Source organism: Narcine bancroftii, chromosome 3 (genome assembly GCF_036971445.1).
Source record: "Narcine bancroftii isolate sNarBan1 chromosome 3, sNarBan1.hap1, whole genome shotgun sequence".
Classification (NCBI taxonomy): Eukaryota; Metazoa; Chordata; class Chondrichthyes; order Torpediniformes; family Narcinidae; genus Narcine; species Narcine bancroftii.
The window spans coordinates 225,353,292-225,373,196 of NC_091471.1; the positions used below are offsets into that span (position 1 = coordinate 225,353,292).

Below are 19,905 nucleotides of genomic sequence, written 5' to 3' on the forward strand. Positions count from 1 at the left end.
ATCTGTGAGATAGTATGGGATTCTATCACCACTGTATATATTTGTATATATTTGCATATAGTGATAATGATTGGCTGAGAGCTGTAGCCACGCCTACTGGCCAGGTCATAAAGGGCTTCACCTAACCAGACCCAGGTCAGTCTGGACTGGTCGACCTCGATGTACTATGCTCTAGTCTTTTGTTCATAAAAGCCTTGGTTTGAGTCCACAAGTCTTTGAGTCATTCGACACGCTACAATCTGTATGTCTTCTACCATGTAAGACATAAAAGAATATTCATACAATTTCAACTTAGAAACTTTTATTTATATGGTTATTACAAATTAAAATTTTACTTAATTTTAATGTATTACAATGTATCTATTCAGCACTGAAAACCTATTAAAATAGTTGTTTGGGTCTTTAAACTGCTCTGAAATGGAAATAGTTTTTTTTAATTGGTTACAAAAGATTCACTGTTTTCTGATTGGCATCTTTTTCTGCACCAAGTGAGCTATTTGGTTAAAAGACATTTTTCATCAAGCTGGCACAGAAGAATGAAGGAAAGAAAATCATAGGGAGATGGGGAGATTTTAAGTTCTACGAGCAGCTGGGTAGCGCAGTAAGTGAGAAACAAAATCTGCCAAAACAGTTAGTGGGTCGGAAATGAAATACAATCGCCAACTATGCGATTTAACCTGAGCATCTCAAGCAGCGACGGGGAACCCTCTGTGGGAATCAAAGTAAATTACAGCACTGAAACAGGCCAGTTGGGTCACCATGTCAGCAGTGGTCAAAAATTAGCAACCTTGGCTAATCTCCTGAGTCAGCTACATCAGTATGTTTATTACAGCACAGTGAAACCCCGTTATCACGCGATCGTTTGGGTACAAAAAAATCTCATCGCGAAAAATGCGGGATCATGCTTGATGCATGATCAATTACATAAAGGCTGAAGTTACTGGAACTGGAGGCTTTTATTAGCAAGAGATGGACAGCATCCCTTGTGTTGCCAGTTCACACTGACCCGGGCTCGAACTGGGGGCAGGGTTGTAGCATGACAGCCAGTGAGAGCAAGGACCAAATATAAAAGGTCATGTCATTTACATATAATAGTGGTTTCACCACGTTCACCTCCTCTTTTAACGAGAAATCCCAGATGCGGTCAGCCGATCTCATATGTTCTGTCTGTCCTTTGGCATTACCTGATCCATTTTGGTTGGTCCGGCTGGGGTACTTAGTTGCGTCGGGAGGATGGGTGCGTGTGTGACAATTGCCAGGTTGGCCGGGATGATGGGGTTAGGGAACTGAGGCCCTGGAGAGCTGGGGATGGGTGGGGGGGGAGGGGGGGCATGGGCGTACCTGTCAGCTGGTTTTGGGAGAGGGGTCCAGATGCTCTCGCATGTGCCGGGTCCTGAATGGATACCGTGTCTTCGCGTCTGTCCGGGAATGCCACGTAGGCATACTGTAGGTTAGCGTGGAGCAGCTGGACCCTCTCGACCAGAGGGTCAGACTTATGCATCCCCATGTACCTGCGAAATAGGACCAGATCAGGGAATGTCAGCCAGGTAGGTAAGCTAGGGGAATGTAAAGAGAGTTTCATGAGGTGTCTTGTTGGTGTCCATACATAGGAGGAACCGGACAGCGTGGAGGGCCTCTGAGAGAACTTCTTGCCAGTATGGGATGGGGAGGCCCTTGGACTTTAAGGCCAGTAGTACTGCCTTCCAGACCATCCCATTCTCCTGCTCCACCTGGCCATTCCCTTTGGGGTTATAGCTGGTGGTCCGGCTAGAGGCGATGCCCTTAAGCAGCAAATATTAATGGAGCTCATCACTCATGAAAGATGAACCCTTATCACTGTGGACATAGCAGGGGTATCCGAAAATGGTGAACAGATTGTTCAGAGGCTTTATGACAGTAGCTGTGGTCATGCCCGGTCAGGGGATGGCAAAGGGGGTCTGTGAGTACTCATCGATGATGTTGATGAAGTACACGTTGCAGTTCGAGGAGGGTTGGGGTCCTTTGAAGTCATGCTTAGATGTTCAAAGAGGCAAGTGGCCTTGATCAGGTGTTACTGGTTAGGCTAGTAGAAGCACGGTTTGCACTCCGTGCAGACCCGGCAATTTTTGGTCAGCGTTCTGATGTCCTCAGTTGAGTAGGGGAGATAATGGGACTTGATGAAGTGAAAAAAACAGGTGATCCCAAGGTGGCAAAGGCCATCGTGCAGTGCCTGCAGGCGATCCATCTGCGCACCGGCACAAGTCCCCCAAGACACGGCATCTGAGGGCTTGTTGAGCCCTCTGGGCCATTACAGTATGTTGTAATTGTAAGTGGAGAGCTCAATTCTCCACGTCAGGATTTCGTTGTTCTTGATTTTACCCCACTGCTGATTATAAACATAAAGGCGACTGCCTGTTGGTCAGTCAGCCTGGTAAAATGCTTAATGGTGAGATAATGTCTCCAGTGCCATACTGCTTGAACGATAGCCTGGAGGAGTACCAGATCTCTGGGCCTTGGAGGGTGTACAAAAGGAACCCCACATGCCTGGCCACCTGGTTAAGTGTGGCGGCCAGGGCAAAGTCTGATGCTCCGCTCTCTACTTGGAATTGGATGGATTCGTCCACTGCATGCATTGCGGCCTTTGCGATGTCAGCTTTGATATAGTCAAATGCCTCACGGGCTTTTGCTAACGGGGGAAAATGGTGGCCTTGATGAGGGGTTGGACCTTCTCCGCATAGCTGGGGACCCAATGAGTGTAATAAGAGAAAAAGCCCAGGCACCTTTTCAAGACCAGATAGTGGGGATGGGGTGGGGGGAGGGAAGGATGTTTCGGAAGTTCTAATGGGGGGGGGGACATGCAGTCGGGGTTGGGGTTAATGACACCATTGTCTACAACGCTGCCTAGTATAGCCAGGCAATGTGTGATGAAGACACAATTTCCTGTGTTATACATGAAGTTGAGGCATTTCACAATGTGGAGGAATTTTTGGAGGTTCCTATCATGGTCCTGCTGACTATGGCCACAGATGGTGACATTTTTGAGGTATGGGAAAGTGGCCCGCAGCCCATGTTCATCCACCATCCAATCCATCTTCCAAAAGTCTCCAAAAGGGACTCTCAGGAAATAGTCGAGCTGGTTATCCACCTTGAAGGTAGTGTTCTGGCAGTAATAAGGGTGTATGGAGAGCTGGTGATAAGCAGACTTAGGTCTATGATTGACAAAATCCTGTATTGAGCAATCTTGCTCACCACATCGGCTATGCAGGGTAGGGGGTATGCGTCAAGCCAGGTGAACCTGTTGAAGGTCTGGGATTAATCTATGACCATCAGGTGTTTTTCCCCACTCTTCACCACCTCAACCTGGACCCTCCAGAGGCTCATACTCTGCTCTATCATTCCCTCAGCAAGGATGCATCTCACCACTGACATAATAAATGCATTGTCCCTGGTGACAGGCTTACAGTCAGATTACAGTGTGATTAGCGAACAGGTACAGGGGCTGGGATCCGGAGCATGGAGAGGCTGCATGTTGGATGCGATGATTGGGTTTGGAGCTGTTGGTTGGCCCCGTGGGTTTGAGGCTGCTGGTCGGCCACGTGGTGAGGGAGGTTTAAAACCTGATAGTTACAGACCATGAAGGAAGGGTGGGGCCTGTTGTACTCCATGGTGATGCTCTAACCCCAGTAGGATGGGTGCACATAACTGTGGCAGTACGAGGAGTGTAAAGGTATGGTAGACCGTGCCTTGGACAGTCAGATTTACTGTACAACTGCCATGAACCTTTGCTGAGTGGGATTGGGACTCTAAGAAGACACTGCGCTTCATGGGAGTAGTGCTGTACAGTATCTGGGTGAATGAGGCTCTCATCACTTCTACTGTCAAATAGGCAAGTGGTGAGTTGACCATTTGCCTGGACGTCCATCATGGCCATGGAGAGTTGATGTGATCTGCATTGATTCATGGTTACCAATGCCAGCATCAGCTCATCATCCAAGGAGTTCTGTTGGTGTCCAGTGATCCGGTAAGATGGCAGTTAAGATGGCAGCCCCATGGCGCGCATGAGGCCCTATCATCATTTGTCGGAAAAGAGGGAGAAGACAGAAGTGATGTCATCATGGTCGGTGATCTCCATGGTGGACATGATGGTGGAAGTGACTGCATCAAAGATGGTGGCCCACACTTGCATGCAGTGTTGCTGGGCTTGGGGGTTGGCTTGGACTTACAGACCTTTGCGCAGTGTCCCTTCTTCCCGAAGTTGGAGCAGACAGCATCCCTGGCAGGACAGCATTTCCTCGGATGCTTGCCCTGTCCGCAGAAATAGCACATCGGTTGGTCGCTAACAGCAGTGGAGGTCAGCTCAGGATGGGAGCGGGTTTGTGGTCCCGTCCCCCAAGATGGCAGCGCCTGTGTCCCCCATGAGCCAGCCGCATGTTTGCTAGAGAATGATTCTGCATTGTGGATGGCTACTTCCAGAGTGTTTGCCAGTTCGATTATTTGAGGTAGGCTCAGTCTTTTCTGCTCAAGCAACCTCTGCCTCATTTAATCGGAGCGGGCGTGTGCTATACAGGCATCTCTGATCAACAGCTGAGTGCTGTTGTGCACTCACAGCCTAGCAGTTGCAGTCCCTTGCAAGCTCCTGCAGGGCCTTGACAAAATTAATTGAAGGTTTCCCCAGGTCGCTGCCTGCGCAAGTGGAGTATGTGCTGTGCACAGACTTCATTCACCTGTACCTTGAACTGGTCTTTCAGGATGTCCATGGCTTCTCTGTAGGTCTGGCAGTCCCAGACCATCCGGTAGACTCGGTGCCCGATGTACAAAAATAGCAGGTGGAGCTTGTCTTCATCGTCCTCGATCGCAGCTGCAGAGGCCGCGAGGAATCTTTCGAAACAGCGGCTCCAGACCGTGAATTTGGTGGCTGCTTTGGGTTCTCTTGGTTCGATTTCTACGCAGTCCAGCTTCATGTATTTGTTCATGTTCCGAGGAAAACAAAGTCCTGCCAATAAAATTGATGCACCATCAATTACGCAAAGACTGAAGTTACTTGAACTGAAGGCTTTTATTAATAAGAGATGGACACATCCTTGGGTTGCTGGCTCAAACTGACTTGGGCTCAAACTGGGGGCAGGGTTGTGGCAAGACAGCATTTATGGGGGATAAAGGGGAGGAGTCACGAGCCATCCAATGAGAGCAAGGTCAAACATAAAAGGTCATGTCATTTGCATATACAATAGTGGTTTCACCACAACTCTAAATCTTACATATATATATACTTGTTCAAACTGCCTCTCAGCCTCTTTATCGCTGAATCCCTGTCCTACCTGCACAACCTGGCCACACTCTGGCTGCATTACCTGGGCAACAGCTCCCTGCCGGAGCAGAACCTTCGGCAGCTGTACAAGCTGAGGGAGCTGGCCACAGTGGAAAGAGCGCGCTGCCCCCGGTCGTGCTGTGCCTGGACAACAGCCCTCTGTGCTGAGACTGTCGCCTGCACTGACTGCTGCAGACCAGCCCAGCTCTCAGCTTGGACCAGTGGCCACCAGTGACTTCGGGTGTCAGCAGCCGAGAACCAGACGGTGTACTTCAGGCACCGGGCAGACGGTGCAGACTAATCAGCAGGTCCAATAGCTCGGGTGAGGGTTGGACTAAGGTGACAATGTAGTTTTATCATCACCACTGAAGTTCAATAGGTATCTTCCTGATTGACACAGCTCATAAGCTTCATTGTGTTTGCTCTTTCCTTACCGAAGGCCCCAAACAATGGCCTGCAAGCCAAACCTAATCCATCTGGGAAAGTGCTCACAGGGAAGGTGACAGGAAGGGATGTTCAAGCAGATGACACTAAGTGCATTGAAGGGAGGGCAAAAGAGGAACATAGACAGACAATCATGTGAGGCAGCCGATGTATCAGTGGTGATCTCCAAGAGAAATGGATTATAGCCTCCTTATACGAGCACCTTTTCATGCAGATATATCTGACCAACGTAATAATGATCTACTAAGCCCAAGCTCTAGGGTGCCAGTCTATTCTTTTGACCCTGCCCACCTGTTGACAGTGGGCGTCCCCAAGCCTTGAGCAGGAACCCTTCCTCATGCACGGTGCAAGTCAGAGGATGAGCTGGCTGGACAACCACAGGATCAGCAGTAGTGTCCTGTTCACTCCTCTGCACTGCAGAGTGGAGATATCAGAGACTGCTCCATACACCCTGGAGCCCTACTGCCTCGATACAGTGCAAGCTGTGCCTCAGGGATTGGCAGATCCAGGCACGTTCTCTGCATGCAGACTGCTTCCTTGGGATTTACCGGGCACCACCTGCCTGCAGATGTCAATGTGTTCAAAGGCTTCCCCAAATAATGTTCAATTTATGCAAGAAATTATTCAGGTAAGCCACACTTACCTCATCTGCGGGAGCTGCCTTGTATCATGGAGATTGCCATCTGAAATGGAAGTGTCTCTGACCTGGTTGCTCCATCTGGATTGCTGAAGGTGCCCGAGATAATGGACTGCACAGATGACAAGAGCAGCTTGAGGTGTTCCCAGGCCAGGAAGAAATTCCCTTCATTGGTGTTCAGCTCATCTGAGAAATACTTTTGGAGATATGTGTGAGACATTAGGGCAGTTACCCTGCCCCCTTCTTTGTAAGGGTTTCCACCTCTGCCAACCATCTCAATCCTCTGAAGTGATGTGGAGATTTAACTGTTAGCGATGGACCTCTAACGGTAAACCTGATTTATGAGCCAGTGAGAATGCCTCTGAGCAACATCCCAGTTGAAGCTTTCCTACCACATGGAAATGCAGCTAAGCAAGCCATTGAGATGCTGAATTGAGAGTGTTTGTACTGGGAGATGGAGGGTCTGGCAGCTTCCTTCGATGTTGTCCTCTGTGGTGATTTTTTCTGGATGAATGAAAGCCCAGTAGGAGACAGAAGATGTAAATTAGAACTGGGGAAATCAAAGATATTCTTGCTTTTGCTTGCACCTCTGATCATTTTTCACCCACTGATGTTTTGTATGCAACTGTCTTGATGAGACGAAATTCCACCAAAACCCTCAACTTTCATGGCCCGCAGACATTCGTTATCCATCTCCTTGGGCCATCTTTTCAGCAGAGCTCAACTGGTTCCCAGCTGGAGTCACACCTCCAGTAATTATCCTGCACCATAGAGAGGGACCTTCATGTTTTTTTTTAAATTTAGACCTACAGCACAATTAAAGGACCTTAGGCCCACAAACCCATGCCGCCTAATTACACCCAATTAACCCACAGCCCCCAGTACATTTCGAATGGTGAGAGGAAACTGGAACCCCCCGAGGAAAAATGCATACAGACAAGGGGAGAACATACAAACTCCTTACAGACAGCTGGGATTCCGACCCCTGTACCGATTGCTGGCACTGTAACAGCATTGTGCTAACCGCTACGCCAACTGTGCCATCCCACGGTATTTTGGTCTTTTGGGTCTTTGCCTCTCCCTGGTGTTTTGTGTTCTCTTCACTTTTGGGGGAGAAAAACCATGAAATAACACTGAGGATGCTGAAAGGCCCACTCCATTTAAAATTAAATTAAATTAATGGATTTACAACATGACAGAAGACCATTGAAAACCCAAGCCTCCCAATTGCATTCGATTAACCTACCCACACCATGCGTTATTGGAAATTGGGAGGAAACCGGAGCACCTGGGGAAATGCCACACTGGTCACAAGGAGAATGTACAAGGTCGTGACAGACAATGTTGGATTCGAAGCCAGATCGCTGGTGCTATAATGTCGTTGCGCATAAAACTGTGCTGTTTCGACTGAAATTAGGTTGGGTCATAAGGGAATATCAACATTTTAACCGCAGTAGTTCTTCAATGATAACGAGTTTATTGTCATGCACATTATACAATGTACATACTGTTTGCACTGAAATATCTTACTTGTTTCAGCGAACAGTTACTTGTTCAGAAAAGCTATAATAGTAAAGTAATTGAATTAAGTTAAAAGGGACAATCAGAGACAGGCAATAAATATTCATTGTAATCCCAGTGCCATAAAAAGTCACTTGCATTAGGGGGCACCCCATGATTAAGGGGCCGTTCAAGAGTCTGATAAGTGTTGAAACAAAACTGCTCTTGGAAGTGGACATGTTGGTTTTCGGGCTTCTATACCTTCTGTCCGAAGGTAGCTGTGAAGTGATGCTGCAGTGCAATGGCACCGAACCTCCATTAAATGTACTTCTCACTTCAGCCAGTGGAATGCCACATCTTCCTAGAACCTGGCTAGAACAAGTAGGTGCAGCAGCCGGCAATTGCAGTGCTCGGCAAAAGCACCCACCTCAAAAACAAATTGAAGATGTGTGAACTGTTGGAGTATTCAGACGAACATGATTTTGCATAGTCCAATTCAGAAATGTCCTTTGCAAACTGAATGATAAACCCTGCGCAAATAAAAAAAACTATTAAAATAATGATCATCTACCAATAGAGTAGTGGGCTCTGACATGCAGTTCTGCACTTTGCAACGCAAATCCGGCAGGGTGGATCAGGCTCACACAGCATATCCTCATTAGGGTATGGGCTAGCCTCACTTTGCTGCTATCAAAGATGATCTTTGTTGTTTTATTCCAATCCAGCCCCAAGAAAGAATTCATAAAGTAGAACCCCTACAGGGTTCGAGAATAATCCAGGCTTCAGTGAACTCTCAGTTTAGGCTGCCCAGCCTTTTTTTTTGCTTTGTTTGTTTTGGTAGGTTAGACAGGGTTTTAACATTATATTTTTCTCTTTTGAATATTCAAAATTGAGGAGAAACGGACAATATTGTTCAATACGTTATAATGCTAGACATATTATGTACTACCATATATTGACCATTCTGATTTTACTGTTCGATTCTGCATTCTATTGTTTACGATAATACGTTTAAATAAAATGATTGAAAAATAAAGAATAATCCACACTCCTATCTGACTTCCAAAAATTATCCCTTTTGATCAGTCGAGTGGGAGTTATCAGTCTGAAAGAAATAACTACGAACGTTGAATCATGCAACCAAATTTCTCTATTATTGAAACTATTAGCATGGAACGTGTTACCACTTTGCACAGCGCTATTGAAATGCTCATTAATTATCATAAATAGGTAACTGCGAGTTATCACACCACAGTCAAGCTTGACCTCACTCACTCCCTGCTTGATTCGATGCCTTTCTTAGCTTTTATTTTTAAGTTAAAATCATCCTGCTACTCAATAGAAAGCCTCAAAGATTGTAATCAACTGTTGAGTGACTTCTGCATTTTTCACTACTTTTCTTTAACATCATTTTCAAGATTTAATGGTTCCATGTTGCCTGTAACATGTCTCCAATGCTTAATGTTACTGATGTCTATTACTCTCATGTCAGGTCAACTCACTCCACATCTGTAGTGTATGGAAGGGTTCGTGGGGAAAGCAAGGTGCAAGATTCAAATCACAATCGCCAATGGTCTATTAAATAACCAGTTGAACAATAAAATTGACTCTCCCATTCACGCACTCATACAAGCACTCACAGACTGACACTGACGCACCCAACCATGGAACCTGTGAGGGAAGGAAGGGGCTTGGGGAAGGAGGGAAGAGTGGAGGGTTTACTGAGTGTTCGACCCCAAGGGAAAATGTGCCCTTGCATCAGGGCTACCCATGGGGAATACACAGTCTCCCACCCTAAAGAATATGTAGGACTGTTGCTCTGCTCCAGTATCTCTGTGCACCGGGATACCCTGGCTAGCCTTAGGGAGCACAGTGCCTCATTATCTGTGGTCCTCATGGACAGCATCCACCGTAGCGACCATAATCCGGCAGGGAGCAGGAGCATCACCACGTGGAGGAAGAAAAGAGGGTGAGAAAGAGCCCACTCAGACTTAAATATGAGAAGGGGCCAGTTACCAGGGCCAGACAATGGCAGCGCGTGCTCAGGCTTGTGGGCGGGTATGCACCTGATTGGCTGGTTGCTGGACAGCACGGTGCAGCTTTTGATGAAAGGAGATTGCTGATTGGCCAGCGGTACAGCACCCATGACTGGCACAATTCCAATGCTATCTACAAATTTGCTGGATGACACCTTTCAATGATATAATGCATTTATAATCTTCGATGACCCAAATCAATTTACCACCATTTTAAATTGTAGTCAATGTTGTAATTCTCTGAACATTAAAAGTAGTCAATTTCCACATTCCAAGTTCCCAGAAACAGAGACGTGACAATGACTGGATCATTTACTTCAATTAGATTAATTGAGGCATGTATTTTGACTAGAGGACAAGGGATCATTTTATTTCTCTTCAGAATCACAGGTGGCAATGAGGAAGCATACAGGAGGGAGAAAGATTAGCTAGTTGAATGGTGTCATAACAACAACTGAATGTTAGCAAAACAAGGAGATGATTGTGGATTTCAGGAGGACATTAGGAGAACATGAACCAGCCCTCATCGAGAGGTCATTAGTGGAGAGGTTCAACAACTTCAGAAAGAAATTCCCTGGTGTTAACATCTCCATGGATCTGTCCTGGAGCCTCCCTATCGATACAATCACGAAAGTGAGGAGTTTGAGGAGATTTGGTAGGTCACCGAAGATTCCTAAAAACTTCTTCAAGTGTATCGTGAAGAGCATATTGGATGTTTACATCACTGTCTGGTACGGAGGCGCGCAATGCTCAGGACATGATTAAACTCCAGAGGATGCCTGTGGCATCATGGGCATCAGTCTTCACACCCTTGAGGACACCTACAAGAGGTGGTGTCTTAAGAAAGCAGCCTCTATGCTCAAGGACCCCACCACCTAGGCCATGCCTTCTTCACTCTGCTACAATCAGGAAATAGGTACAGAAGACTGAAGACAAGCTCTCAGCAACACAAGGACAGCTTCTTCCCCACTGCCTTTAGATTCTTGAATGATCAATGAACCAAAGGCACGGCCTTGCTTTGACTTTTTCTTTTTTCTTGCACTCTTTTTATTTATTTTGTACAGTGGTGTTATGTTGAGAAGAGTATTAGCTTCTGTGGGTTCACAGAGAGACAAGTCTGGACACAAGGATTTGTAATTACATGTAGCTGTTATTAACTCAACAATTTATAGAAGAGCATTGGAAAATCATAACAGAAATAAAACACGCACAATTTATAAAAGAGTGTGGGAAAATATTGAACAGTACACAATTACTAATTCACACAGGTGGTGCCGATATACACACATGATGATCAGGGGTTCTACACTCCCTCCCTGACCTCTGATCGTCGGGAGGCAGCTCTAGTACATACTGTACATGCAGGGGTATACACACACTCCCGGATGCCTGATTGTTGGGAGGTGCAGCTCTATTGATCTATAGCAACACTATGGCCCAGCTTCAATGCAGTGCACACCCTACCCATGACCCTTCCAAGCTATGCCCACAGTAGCAACCATAGCATGATGTCCAGGGCTTGGACCATGGGGCAGAGAAAGCAAAATGTGCTCTGTGCTGGTGCGAAATGCAATGCTAATCTATGTGTCTAACCAATGTTGATGCTGAGTAATTGGAATTAGTCCATTGCAAGGTCTGCAATAATTAATGGCCAGAGCCCAACCTTGACTGATGGGTGATGTGACTTATGAATAAGTTCCGGATGAGGAAGTCGTGGCCACCAGCAATACACACACTCCAGGCAGATAGGGAGTCCATGTTTCCTGCACAAACAACAGGTGGTTTAAATGAACCTTGGCACTGTGATGCTGCCACAAAGCCACAAATTTTGTGACATGTTCAGAACAATAAATTCTGATTCTGATTCTGAGGAAGAGATCTGAGCATTAAAATAGCCATCGGGACAAGTTTGGGAAGATAAATAGATCAAGGACAGAGAAATAACTGACCAAATTGTTACAAGTCCAGAGGACCCCAAAACCCAGCAGCAATAGATATACACCATGACAAATGGTTACTTAAACAAAAGTTGCTTTTAATTATCTTTGAACATGAAAATAGAATCAAACTTTAACATCTCTATTGACTCGCTTAACCCCCCTCTAATTCTAAGTGCACGTGTGTGTGTGTGTGTGTGTGTGTGTGTGTGTGTGTGTGTGTGTGTGTGTGTGTGTGTGTGTGTGTGTGTGTGTGTAAGTTCAACAGAGTTCTTTGATTCACAATCCAATTTCACTGGTTGCAGGCAATGCTTATACTGTGCACAGAAGTTAACATTAGTAAAGTTCACCAGGCTTTGGTGCTTAACAGGTAAATGGTTGCACTCAGAAAGGTTCTTGTTGGTTTTCGGAGAGAGAGTTTTTCTTGTTCCAGGACATCCACATTCCATGTTAACCTTTTTAATCAGCCACTCTCGTGCCTTTCCTCTGAAACTTGCCCCCTTCATGGTTCTCCAGATGATAACCTCTTTCTTTCAGGTCACCACAGAGTTCCTTTCTGTTTCTCCTATTCCAAGGGAAACATCGGACAGCCAGTCCTTTCCTTTGACCAGGCTGTCTTCCAAAACTTGCTAGCTTGCCCCTCTTTCTCTCTCACTTCCAACTCTGAGAGCAAAGCCAGTTTTTTCTCCACTCTCTCTGCCTGCAATGATCACATGACCTTCTAGACAGTACATTCTGTTTTCCAGACAAAGCTGCTACTGCCTGTTGTTACATTTGATCCCTTTTTGCAAATGACCATCCATCACGAGTCTCTCACAAAAGCTGCTCCAAATATTTTGTGTTTTAAAATGTTTGTGTGTGACCTGCTCTAACAAACCTTTTCCCAATTTATCTATATACTCTGTCACAATATCAACAGGTGATAAAAAAAATACTTTCAATGATATAACGCATTTATAATCTCAGATGCCCCAAAGCAATATACCCCCATTTAATATGTAGTTAAGGTTGTAATTTTCTGAAAATGGATGCATTCGATTTCCACATTCCAAGTTCCCATAAACAGTGAATTAGATTAATTGATGCATGCATTTTGACTAGAGTAGAAGGAATAATTTTTTTGCTCTTCAAAATAGAAGTTTTAGATCAATCAGACGGCACTGGCAGGACCATGATATATCTGAAAAAGTGAACTACATGACAGTGCAGTGCACAGAAAGTGTGGAGAATTTCAGCAGGTCATGCAGTGGCCAAAGAAAGTAAAAACATTTCAGGCCTGACACCTTCTTCCAGCGTCTGCCTGCTATTCAGCATTCATGAAGCAAAAGGGCTCAGGCCTGAAACGTCAACTGCCTTTTACTTTCTGTAACTATTGCACGACCTGCTGGATTTCTCCAGCACATTTGTGCACTGCATTAGAATCCGCCCTCTGCGGGTTTTATTGTTTAGCTACCTGACGGTGCATTCCCCACGTGCTGCATTAGGACATCACTCCAGATTTCTGGCTAAAACCTCCAGAACCCTTCTGACCTGCAGGTGAGAATGCCACCAATTGAGAGTTGGCTGATGGAAGACACATTAAATGGAAGGAGTGGTCAAATGGAGATTATGTTTAGGATGTTAACCTCTGAAATAAAGGAGACAAATCTGACTAAAACCTTCCAGATTATGTTGATAACTGACAAATAATGAAGTTTAAAAAAATGTAAAACACTGAAGATATTCAGTAGGTTAGGCCATACCTGTAAGAGGAGGAAATTGACTTAATGCTTCATGTTGGAGACCCTTTGCCAGATCTGAAATGGCGTCAAAAGAAGCAGGTGAAGAGAGGGAGAACATCTCTGACAGGATGGGAGATCATGCAATAAGCTGTAAACCAGGTTATCAACCAGGTTACCCATGAGTGAACGCAATCAGGTAGAAGGGTGAGAACTTAGACGAAGTATGTAAGAGTCGCAAAATGCCCAGGAAGAGGAGAAGGTGCCCAGAAGTTCAGACGGGACACACCTTCCTCTCTCAGAGAGAGGAAAAAAGGAAGGCTAAAAAAAGGAACAAGCTGAGTTACTATTACAGATGTAGGGCTGATGTAGACTGAGGAATCATGTTACCGGAAGTTGTGGAAGTGCAGAAGGCAGAAGATGAAGTGTTGGTCTCACTGAGACGAGTTGCTGATAATCATCTCAAACATTCACCTGTCCTGCATGATGTGGTTGCTTGAGGAAACGCACATGGTAATAAGATGTCAAGCAACTTGCTCATTCCTTGTTTCTGTAAAATAAACTGTGTTGCTAAGTCATTGCCATATCTTAGCATCTCTGCAATCTCCCTTGTTCTCTATGGAGGGATTTAATCGCAATGATCTTTAGTGACACATGCTAATAGTGTGTCCATTCTGTTCTCCTATAGGAGTATCGGTGAAACCTCTCCAGTCCAGTCCAATCACCCTTCCTTAATTTGTCTTCAATGCTGCTTCGGTATGCTAGCATTTGATACAACTGCAAGATCATTGCTCCAAGGCCGTTCTCTGAGGCACCCACCAATCGGATCAGCTCCATTAGTCATCAAAATACTGCAGAGCAGAAATTATGTTAGCGGAAGTTGTGGAATTCGACCTTAAGGAGCAGAAGGCTGCAATGTGCCCAGACTGAAGATTAAGTGCTGTTGCTACAACCAGCATCTTAATTAATTTGAATCTTTGTTCTTCCAATTAACCACGTCCCATCTTCTCCTATGGTATAGCTGTCCCATGGCTCACACATCTCGGTCAGAGCAGCAGAGGATTGGTAAAATAGTTAATCCTGAGAAAATTTAGAACAGTAGTTTCCAACCTTTTTCTTTCCACTCTCGTACCACTTTAAGTATTCCCTATGCCATAGATGCTCTGTGATTAGTAAGGGATTGTTTGAGGTGGTATGTGAGTGTGACAAAATATTATTTTTTATTGAGAATTACTGTGGCGGAGTTTGGAAACAGGGAAACACAAAGAAATACAGAGAACATTACATCATTTTAAAGCAGACGCTGAGACTCCATCAAGTGGGAGATGAAGAACTTATCCTTGTTCAGTTGAAAGCTGTAAACAGCCATAAACGACTTATGACTGTTCTCCATTGAAATCCTGAGACAATTAATTTTTGCTAAGAAGAACACCTGTTCAAAACAACAGCCATTCACTTCATGACCTGTGTAGACAAGTCGGACACCACTGCCATGAGTTGTGTTTTTAGACAAAGAGCCAGTGATGAGCAAAACAAGTCATGTGATTAAAGACATTTGAAATGCTGCATTTTAAGTGTTCAACCAAATTCATCTGAAGTCATAAATGCAGTAACACTCTGTGAGAAAAGAACTGCTACTGTATTCTCCTTGTCTAGGGAGGAATACAGAATCAAAGTGGCTTTGGGAAAAGAAAATGGTCCTTCAACTGTATTTCTTTGTGAAAAGAGAGAGCAGTGTTACTCTTTGGCTTGGCTTCGCGGACGAAGATTTAAGGAGGGGGTAAATGTCCACGTCAGCTGCAGGCTCGTTTGTGGCTGACAAGTCCGATGCGGGACAGGCAGACACGGTTGCAGCGGTTGCAGGGGAAAATTGGTGGGTTGGGGTTGGGTGTTGGGTTTTTCCTCCTTTGCCTTTTGTCAGTGAGGTGGGCTCTGCGGTCTTCTTCAAAGGAGGTTGCTGCCCGCCAAACTGTGAGGCGCCAAGATGCACAGTTTGAGGCGATATCAGCCCACTGGTGGTGGTCAATGTGGCAGGCACCAAGAGATTTCTTTAGGCAGTCCTTGTACCTTTTCTTTGGTGCACCTCTGTCACGGTGGCCAGTGGAGAGCTCGCCATATAACACGATCTTGCGAAGGCGATGGTCCTCCATTCTGGAGACGTGACCCACCCAGCGCAGCTGGATCTTCAGCAGTGTGGACTCGATGCTGTCGACCTCTGCCATCTCGAGTACTTCGACGTTAGGGATGTAAGCGGTCCAATGAATATTGAGGATGGAGCGGAGACAACGCTGGTGGAAGCGTTCTAGGAGCCGTAGGTGATGCCGGTAGAGGACCCATGATTCGGAGCCGAACAGGAGTGTGGGTATGACAACGGCTCTGTATACGCTTATCTTTGTGAGGTTTTTCAGTTGGTTGTTTTTCCAGACTCTTTTGTGTAGTCTTCCAAAGGCGCTATTTGCCTTGGCGAGTCTGTTGTCTATCTCATTGTCAATCCTTGCATCTGATGAAATGGTGCAGCCGAGATAGGTAAACTGGTTGACCGTTTTGAGTTTTGTGTGCCCGATGGAGATGTGTGTTACTAGGGCCATTTGTAATGGTCATTTTTGTCTATCACCCTTACCTGGGTTTGTGAGTTCTGTAAGGTCCATGCAAGAGAAGAGAATTGTGAAAAACATCATTCGTATGAAGAAATAGTTCTCTGAAAACAACTCGACAAGAATTCATGAGTTTTGAGAAGCCTCAACTACATAATTACTTTTGAACAACAGTTTCAAAACTCTAAGCTTCAACACAAAAGATTTCTAAGACTAAACTTCAAATTTGAATTATCTCTTCAGAATTGTGCCTAAATTATAATAATTTGGAAACTGCCACACACACAACAGAGAGAGAGAGAGAAAGAGAGAGAGAGAGAGAGAGAGAGAGAGAGAGAGAGAGAGAGAGAGAGAGAGAGAGAGAGAGAGAGAGAGAGAGATACACTTGCGTATAGTCAGGTAAAGTTTAGAGTTAAGTTAGAAATGTTATATTATTAAGAGTTATTAATAAAAATTATTGTTTTGAGGATACCATTGTCTTGGTGAATTGTACCTCATTGACTTGTTATGTGCATGGTTTCATAACTCCAAAGGAAATGGGCCAAGGACAACTTTTCCAAAGCAAAATATTTCAGTAACAGTTGGATCTAAAGCAGTGATTCTCAACCTTATCTTCCCACTCACATACCACCTTAAGTAACCCCTTACTAATCACAGAGCACCAATGGCATAGAGAATACTTAAATTGGTATGTGAGTGGAAAGAAACAAGTTTAAAAACCACTGGTTTAGAACAATCATTAAATACTGCATCTCCTTTCCTGCCTTGTTAGATCTCTGGTGATCACTATAAATTTACTTGTGCAACTGTAGTTATTTTTCCCTGTATCTTTCTTCTGAGAGCACATCCCAGGGAGTTTCAGCTATCTTGTTATATATAAACAACAGGCAATTTTCTGATTTTAATGGCTTGAAATGAATGGCTTACTTCAAGATAATATGCCTCATTGTTTCAGGAGATAAGCTGAAATGTCACTGGTAGTCCTTGCAACTTCGTGTAGATATATCTTGTATGTGTTTCTTCTTCAAAGTGACCTAATTTTTTTTAAATTACCATATATGTCAGCATATAAAACAGCATTTGAATCTTAAAAATGTCACCCCAGGCATAAAATCTTATACACCAGGCATAAAATCCAAACCTTAACAGCAAGCATCCATCCATCCAGTCCGACTGTACAGGAGCTGTCGGTGGTTTAAAATATGGGAATAAAATCTAAACGTTTACTGGGTAATTTGCTTTTAAAATATTGCGACACCCTCATTCCTCTCACTTTTGGTGTTTTTGTCTATATGCACTGTTTTAAAAAAAGTATTTTCCAATCCACATTGCACACATCTTTTTCCATACCGTGACATTCCTTTTTTTTTATTTTGCCACCCACAATACCATCAAAATGTAGGCAACACCATCTGCACTTCCTTTTATCACATCCTTCACTTCTGTTGGCCAAACATGGCTTTGCATAGATCCATAGATTTTCATGCCTGGAAGCAATTTCCTTGCATTAACTCTGCCTCATAGAAAAGCCTCTCCTCAGAATGGATTCCCAAAATCCACAAATATAGTAAAACCCCTGGTATCCGGCACCTATGGGGATTGGTAGATGCCAGATAAGCAAATTTTCCAGTTGCTTTTGACTTATTCTTACAATGCCTAACTCATAAACCTGCATTAGGAATAAACAATTTAAAAGACAAAAAATACTCTACCTACACTGAGCAAACTTCACTGAGGTGAAAACATTTCACTGTTGCTGAATCTGCAGGTTCCTCCCCCTCAATGGAGCTGCCCAAAAGATGAGTGACATTATACATAATTAGCCCTCCCCCCTCCCCCAGGTTTACAGTTAAAGCCTCTGACCAGGGTGACTCTTTCTAAGCAGGGATAAGGAAACCCTTTGAGGAGTCACCCCAATGCCGAGCAGCATCAACCAACTCTTCATCCTGGGTGACGCCACAGCTTCCACAAGCAAAGCATGACCGAGACTCTCCGCTGGCTGAATATTTGTTCCCTTCTTCACCAAAGGTTTACATGTTACTTCAGAGAACATTTACTTTTACAATTTTAAACACGTTTTTTACTTATTATTTAATTCTTTTTTTTTTCTAGTTGCTTGAATTCTGGATACCAGGGGTTTTAGAGTTATTCCATCACCAAAAAGTAAGGCTTTCAAGTAGTCCATATTGCAATTGGAAACACGTTAAGTCTACTGAGAAAGTGTCAATGGATACTCCATGTGTCCAGTTACAAGGACTGATTATGGGTAAAGAGTATTACTTCAAGGTGGTTTGAATTCTCCAGGGTTTCCTTTGTGCACTTTATGGATTAGTGCAATTATCTGCCCTTGCAGCCATGAGATTTACTGGTATAGCATCCTTTTGTCTATTTTGAATTATTATAAATAGAAAGATCAATGAATTGCAAGATGGTGCGTCTCCACCATCTCCATGTTGACAGTTACGCCTCACTAGCAGCAATTGAGAGATGCATAAATAGATGGGTTACGTTTAACACAAAATTTATTAACAAAATAACAATAATAGAATAACTACAATAAACTTAACCTCCCGAACATAACCCTTTATGGCAACTTCTACATTAATAACAGGAAAAAAAACCCAGACCATTACAGTCCAAGCCCAAAATGCCCCAAAAGAAAAATCCCAAGTCAGTCACATCGAGTCCGTCAGTCAAAAAGGAGACGCTCGCAGAGTCTGGTCTCCAGGCTTGGGATTCTTAGTTTCATTGCACGGTGGTCTTTTTGTTGGATGTGGAGACTGATGGCCATGATCACTCCAGAATTACGACTTTCCTGAGTTTTGAAGGTCGCAATAACCATCTTTAATTTCTTCACATGGGAATTTTCACCCAGTGACCTCTTAATCATTATACAAGGTTCACACCTCCAATGCGCACCTTTGGGTTAACAAGTGACCTTCTGTCATAAAAGGTCTTCCCCTCTAAACACCCTGTCTTGGGTTGTCCTGTCGCACGAAGTCCTCCTTTTGGAAGGGGATTGGGGAAGCCCAAGTCAGTCATACACACACTCTGAGTATCTAAGAGTGGCGCAAACTGTTGTCAGGACAACAGTGCTGGCACCCGCAAAGTAGCCAGTCTCCTTTCTCCCACTGGAACTACTGGGTGAACACACTGACAGTCTGACTTACTGCCCTCCAACACCCAACCAAATGACAACAGTTCAAAAATTGTCCAAGCTCATTGGAAAATACAGATATGGGTGGCATTGAAAAAAGGCCATATGGTAATTTGACATTGGACATTTCTATGCTATTTGATGTGTTGCCTTTTAGATTTGCATTGTGGTCAAGCGATGACCAGCAGCAGAGGGAAGATGAGGTGGGGAACTGTTGATAAATGGGGCATCGGAGGATCTTTCCTGGACTAGTGCACTAATGGCATCGTGAAGAAAGCACATCAGCACCTCTACTTCCTCAGGAGTTTGTAGAGACTTGATATGACATTGGAAACCTTGGCAAATTTCTACAGAGGTGTGGTGGGAAGTGTGCTGACCAGCAGCATCACGGTCTGATATGGGGACATCAATGCCCCTGAGCATAAAGTCCTGCAGACAGTAGTGGACACAGCCCAGGGCATCACATGCAAAACCCTCCCCACTACTGAGCCAATCTACAGGGAGCGTTGCTGACAGAGAGCAGCAGGGATCATCAAGGATTCACACCACCAAGCACACGCTCTGTTCTCGCTGCTACCATCAGGAAAGAGGTATA

At 44.6% G+C, this 19,905-nt stretch overlaps 1 long non-coding RNA gene across 1 annotated transcript in view; it reads left to right on the plus strand.

Moving 5' to 3' along the window:
* Positions 1–526: 526 nt before the first annotated feature.
* The window catches only part of LOC138756389 (uncharacterized), a 29,532-nt gene continuing 10,153 nt past the window's right edge, over positions 527–19,905 (plus strand). The window contains exon 1 of the long non-coding RNA XR_011353041.1: positions 527–601. This is a non-coding gene — a long non-coding RNA (uncharacterized lncRNA). The remainder of the gene's footprint in view (positions 602–19,905) is intronic.